Raw genomic sequence first — 6704 nt, forward strand, 5'->3', positions numbered from 1 at the left:
TGCCAGTGAGCATCCTAGTGACAGAGGACACCTGTGACAAGAACAGTTTAGAACTCATTAAATCCAGGGTACATACTTGTAGAAGCACAGGCACAGAGAGTTTAAGGTCAAAACCGGAAGTGCAGATAATGTATAAAGAAGTAAACAGGAAGGGCAGCCAGATTTCACCTGCTATAAGCTCTTTCCTTTTTTATCATCTTCCACAAGAAAGTATGGGGTTCCATGCTCATCTGAAACTTCCTCTGTGATGACATCTTGTTTTTCTAGAGTTGTATCTTTTTGTACCACCATGATCTTTTCTTTGTCACCATAGAAAATCCAGTCAACCCATTTAAGGTTCATGACAGGAGATCCTGGATGCTTGCAAATGGTGTTCACCAGTACAGACTCAAGAGCTCTTTTATTAGATCCATCGCTCCCAGCATCACCAACTTTCTGAGATATCTCTTTAAGGCCTGACAAGTGCATGAAGCCAGCCTCTACCAAACTGCATTGGTCTGTTTTAATAGCATTGAAACCTAGCTTGAGCCTTCGGAGCCTAAGCATAGCTCCCTCCAGAAATAACACACACACTGTGGTACACATGAACTTGAAGTACTTGAGTCTTAGGAAATCCTCCTTGTCAAAGATGATCCTTCCTCCAGGGGCTGTGCGGACAAACAGTGAAAGAGCAGTCAAGGAAGGTAACTTTTTGAGAGTATCAACATCATTACTTGACAGCTCCACTACTTCAATCTTTAAAATGGAAAGCTTGCGTAGCTCTCCAATCCATGAGGGACAGAAACGATGCAAAACCTCGGTGACAACTCAAGCTTTTCAAGGAGAGGAGGAGGAGAGGACACAATGCTCAATTCGCAGGAAATTTCATGGCTTGAAGCACCCCTACCAATACAATCTGTTCTAGAGGGCATGTGATCCAGAGTTAGAGACCTGAGATTTTTAAGTTTCCCAAGAACCTGAGATTTTTAAGTTTCCCAAGTCGGAGGGTCGATGACATTGCCGGCGAGCCTTCAAAACTCCAAGGTGCCGGCGCACCGAAATCTTCTTTTGGTTCAGTTAAGAACCACAGCACAAAGGCTCTAGGCCTTGCAAACTCACTCACTAAGAGCTATCCTTTACACAACACTCTCAAAGTGTGCTAAGAGCTAAGGATATGATCAATATGCTCTTGTATGGCTTGGAGGTGTTCTTGAGTATGTGTGGGAAGTCCAGCAACTCCAGCAAACTTCAAATGGCCGGGGTGAGGCGTATATATAGGCCACAAAGTCTTGTAGCCGTTGATCCAATAGTCAGCAGAAAATATGCGTATCATCGGATGAACCGATGCCTCTGGCAGGGGTAGCGTCGGTTCATCCGATCACTGTAAGACCCGAAGTAGCCGTTGAGCTCCTGACAGCTGACACAGTGACCACCGGTTGAACCGATGTTTAGCCGTCGGTTAAACCGGTCACTCACAGCACTCAACTAGTTGTTGGCCTTCTTCTCTTTTGCTGACGTCATTACACCGATGGTATGCACCGATGCATCACCGGTTCAACCGGTGCTGAAGACTTGGCTCTTGCTCGACTTGCATCGTCTCTGGAACATAGTACTCCTATTGCACCGATGCCCCTCCTTAGACCGTCGGTTCAACCGGTGCTTCACTTGATCTTCAGAGGCGTACATACTTGTGCCAAAAAGCCAGGCCGTCAAATCATCCGACAACCATCGGATGCACCGATGCTATAGGCATCGGTTCAACCGGTGCTCTAGGTTTCTGCAGAACTCGTCCATTTCAGCGTTTCTTTGAGTTCTTTCTTCGTGTTTTGCTTTGTATGGCCTTTTTACTTCATCCCTGGGATCTAGAAATGTTCACTTAACAAAAACATTAGTCCCATTGATTGCGTTGTCATTCGATCACCAAAATCACTCGAAATGGCATAAATGGTGCCATGTTCGTTACACGGTTCAAGGGAGAGGTCTGACCGGTCCTGCCCAGATTGTCCAGAAAACCTTCATCGTGCCAATTTTGAGTGTCAACATATGCCCCCATGTTTCTTGGTAAAGCTTGCGTACCAAAAAACATATCTCCAAGCTCAAAAATGCACTTGAACAACGAGAAGTACCTACGCCCCAATCATGTCTTGCTTTTAATGACGATAATGTATATGGCCATGTCATCTGGTGCAAGCAGAATAAGCCTGAGTATAAATTATCTCAGCTGTGAATCATGTTCTTCAAAAGAATCGCTTCGGTCCATTTAGTAGAATAATCTATAGCAACTAATATGAAGCAATGTCTTTTTGAAGATAGAGGATTAATTTTAACAATAAAATTAAATCCTCAACCTCGGAACGACCATGATTTGATAATAGGATGTATCAACACAGCGGGCACCAACAGTAAATCACCAAACCGCTGACATTCTTCACACCCCTTTATACTGCTTGAAATAATCAGACATCATGGTAAACTAACACAAACCGTCTCTTTTAAACAACCACTTCACCTTGGGAGCCGATTGATGTGTACCACAAATGTCTTCATGAACTTTGCTCACGGCAACCCGGGCCTGATCCGAGCTCAAAAATTTAAGAAATAAATCTTCGGTTGTTCAACGATAGAGCTTATCGTCGACTAAAATGTTTTTAAGTGTTATCCGCCGACTATCTCTTTCTGCACCATGACCAAGATCTTTAGATAGGAGATTATATGAACCCTCCAGTCCTGATCTTCGGCTTTAGTGATGAGTCACCTTTCATAGCCGAATTGGTGTTTCCAGTAGTATGGGCAGTCAGACCGGTCACATGGGCGGTCAGACCGGTTGCATCGACCGGTCGAACCGGTTCGTCCAGAACCTGCAACTCGACTTTTGCTTGCATCGGCTTTCAAATGTGAAAATATTTCTTCACAATCGCTTAGCCAGATACTTGCTTAGCCAGAGCAATAGCCTGTCCATTCTCTTCCCTTGGTATATATCTTATAACAAATTCATCAAAGGAAAAATAATATCGAGGCACTTGTCAAGATACGCATTTAAATATCAATTGCATCATTAGCATACCTTGACTACTTGCTGCACCGTCAGAAGTGAATCACCAAAGGCTTCAACATGTTTCACACCCATAATTTGTAGAAATTCCAAGCCAAATAAAAGCGCTTCTTACTCAACTTGATTATTTGTGCAATCCTCTTTTGATCGGTTTGAGAACTCAAAAATAGCACCATTCAGAGAAATAAAAGCAGCACCAATTCCTTAACCATCATCACAAACCAATCCATCGAAATACAACTTCCATGGCGTGCAAGTAACATAGCCGACTTTTAAATCATGCTTGTCATTAATCCGATGCTCAACAATAAAATCCGCTATGATTTGGCCTCTCATAGATCTTATCCCCGCATCAATAAGTCGTCGGCTTATATACGTGATGACATACTCCTTGTCTTCGGTTTCTTGAGTCAAAACAGCCCCAATGACCTTGTCTTCAGCAGCCACATAAAGCCTGAAAGGAATCCCTCTCCTAGACGCCTTGAGCACAGATGGTGAAGACAAATAAACCAAAGACCTCTTACTGTTCTGCCCCCAAGTAAATTCGGTTTCATTCTTTAACCGAAGAATAGAAGTAAGAGCATCGATATACCTCATTAGAAACAGTTTGCCAATTTTTTAGCTCGAATTGAAAAACATCTAATTCGGCTTTTATTTGTTGATATTACAATTTCAACCAACTCAACACTTCAAGAACATTATCAAAGTCTTGAGCGCCCCTTGCAAACTGATCCATTGTACAGAAACTTCATGAGGTAAATCATCAGTTGCCAATATTTTGCCCCCCCTCCGAGCACTTAAATGTCGTCGAGCTCCATATTGCTGTGCTTTTGATGTAGCCTCACGACCCACTAGCTCCTCATTGCCTAGTACCAAGAATGCTAGCAGTGTTTCACAATCGCAAGGAACCGAAACGGGCCGTTGCCAATTCGGCTTTCTGCTTTGATGCAACCTCAACCGGTCTGACCGGTTGCTCTGGGCGGTCAGACCGGTTGCTTGAACCGGTTAGACCGGTCGCCTGAGGCGATTCAACCGGTCGTGCTGGCTGGTCAACTGCTTTGACCCTCCACACCTTGCCTTGACGGACCATCGGTCTGTAGTGGTTGAATTGTCTGTCCCTCAGCCTCTTGAACTCATGCTCCTTCTTCACCTGAGCACGTAGACCGGTATAGCGGACCGGTCAGACCGGTATAGCGGACCGGCCAGACCGGTAGTCCAGGAAGACGGCGAAGACCTAGAACCAAGAGCTCAGGAGGTACCCCGTCGGAGCTAATGGAGCTAGGGTTGCTCTGAGGTCGGCAGGCCACTCAGAACGCCATCGAACGCCGTGGAGATGAGCGAAGAACAGCAGATGAGATTGGAAAAGTTAGAGTTTGGAGGAAAAAGTAAAGGATAAATATGTGAATCGATTGGGATTACCCTCAATCGGCCGTGGCCCTTCATATATATAGGGTGGGGAGGTCTGTACCTGTTAGGAGTAGGAACCCTATTAAATACTGTGTCAAAATACAACTCCTAACTCGGACTGGGCGTTTCGGACCGGTCTCTGGACCGGTCTGACTGCTCTGGACCGGTCTGACCGGGGTGCAGGTCTTCCGGGAGGCATAACTCCCCCATCCGGACTCCGAATTAGACATTCTATATATGCATTTCGATCGTCTCGATGAGATCTACGCAATGGTGCAGTCCAATTTGCAATTTGACAAACTTGTCTAGACCGGTCTGACCGGTTCAAGGGAGAGGTCTGACCGGTCCTGCCTGGATTGTCCAGAAAACCTTCATCGTGCCAATTTTGAGTGTCAACACAAGCCCGGCAAATTTACAATATCATGCGGCACAGCAGATAATCTTCCTTCTATTTCAAATGTAACCAAATCCTTTAGGTGTTTCATGCTCTTTGGTAGTTTGACACTCAGATGGTATGCACTAACCTGCAGAACTCTCAGTCGGTACAGTTCTGAAATTCCAGTTAGATCATAAATCACCTCACTGTGATCAGGCCATAGATGAAGGATTATAACACGAAGAATCTTGAAGTTAGCAAAAGAAGGAATACATTTCGATAATCCAAAAAAGGCAAGTGACCGAACATGTGGCAGTTCCATATTAGATATTGCAACTTCTGTGTTGCTAAAGTGGAGAGATAGTCGACGAACTTTCTGAGCAAGTGCAATATCTGTTTGAGAATGATCAAGCACGGTCACAAAATTAAGTCCCATGGATTCGTACCGGATAAGGTTGAGTACCAAGTGATGCACTGTACATGACCACACTTTGTCATTGTGATCTATATCTACAGGTTGGATCATTCCTCTACGGACAAGCTCGTCAAAATAGTACCCTGCAACTTCCTCTTTGTCTTTTCCTTCAATCGCACTGACAAAACCTTCAGCGACCAATTGTTTCACTAAAGCATCCTTCAAAATTATGTATTCTTCTTTATACATGCAAAGGTAGAGCTTACATGCTTTCAAGCGGTGAGGAAGAGCGTTATAATTCAAGCAAAGCACTAGTTTCAGTCCTTCCAGTTTAGGATTTGTTGTCCAATCGATACTTGATGAATAATGCGTGTATTGCCATTTCCATTGCTCCATTATACATGGCTGGCTTGCTAAAACACTAGCTGTAGTAATTGTTGCTAGGGGAAGACCACGGCATACGCTTATAATTTTGCGTAAAGCTTCACTTTGATTTACCGTAAAATCAGATAGATTTCCAAAAGCTCTACTGAGAAATAATTCGCTTGAAGCCTCATCATTCAGTGGTTCCATATTAAAAACACACTTGAAGTTATGATCACACCATTCTTGAGCCACACTATCGACTTCTGTAGTTACGAGTATCCTACTGCCATGATCACCATCTGGAAAAGCGGCGTTGAAAATATGCCAGGTAGATGAAGGCCATAAATCATCAATTATAATGAAGTACCTGCAAAACATTTGAACACATGTCAAGTTAAGAGTAAAATGTGACATCTACAACACAATAGAAAAAAAAATTCAGTTCAAGTCAACAACTGTTATTCCCATTAAGTTTGTATAGAAAAAGGATTTCCAAGGAGCAAAAGGATGGTGAATTGTCATTGCTTTATTGGGGTGAAAAAGTAACTGAGCTATTCCTCGAGTATAAGCCTGCGATAATCTAACACATCAAAAAGAAAAAGAAACGTACTTCCGATACCGCAGATGCGCCCTGATTTCGTTGATGAGATCAGTCACCTCGTAGGTACGGGCTGGCTCCGCCGGACTTGCAAGAGCAAGTTTGTGAGAAGTTTCCTCATGTCAGGCCTTCGCGATGCCCCCACAAAAGCATGGCACTCAAACTGTCCTCTCAGCTTAGAGTAGACCTCTTTGGCAAGCGTGGTCTTGCCGACCCCGCCTAGCCCACCAATGGCCACAACCTTAAGCCTGGCCCCCTCGTTGTCACCCAACAATCCAGAGAGCACTTCCACTGAGCTGTCTGTTGACGTCTTTCAGGATCAACACATGAACGCACTCGAACTTGCGGCGCGAAGAGGCAGCTCGCTGCAGCGCCTCCTGCGTATACCGGTCAGACCGGTCCCTTGGAGCGGTCAGACCGGTCGCCGCCGACAGAACGGTGACGAAGCCTACGAACGTTAGCCCGGGAAGACCCGTCGGGGCAGGCGCACGTAGGGTTGTTCTAGGGCCGG

At 44.8% G+C, this 6704-nt stretch overlaps 1 long non-coding RNA gene across 1 annotated transcript; it reads right to left on the reverse strand.

Annotated features, from left to right (window-relative positions):
* Nucleotides 1-5753: 5753 nt before the first annotated feature.
* LOC120669747 lies at nt 5754-6488 on the reverse strand. Its single transcript, XR_005672783.1, has 2 exons — nt 6206-6488; nt 5754-5962 (listed from the first exon to the last, which is right to left on the reverse strand). It is a non-coding gene; the product is annotated as an uncharacterized LOC120669747 (long non-coding RNA).
* Nucleotides 6489-6704: the final 216 nt, after the last annotated feature.

This window comes from Panicum virgatum, chromosome 4N (genome assembly GCF_016808335.1).
Source record: "Panicum virgatum strain AP13 chromosome 4N, P.virgatum_v5, whole genome shotgun sequence".
Taxonomy (NCBI): domain Eukaryota; kingdom Viridiplantae; phylum Streptophyta; class Magnoliopsida; order Poales; family Poaceae; genus Panicum; species Panicum virgatum.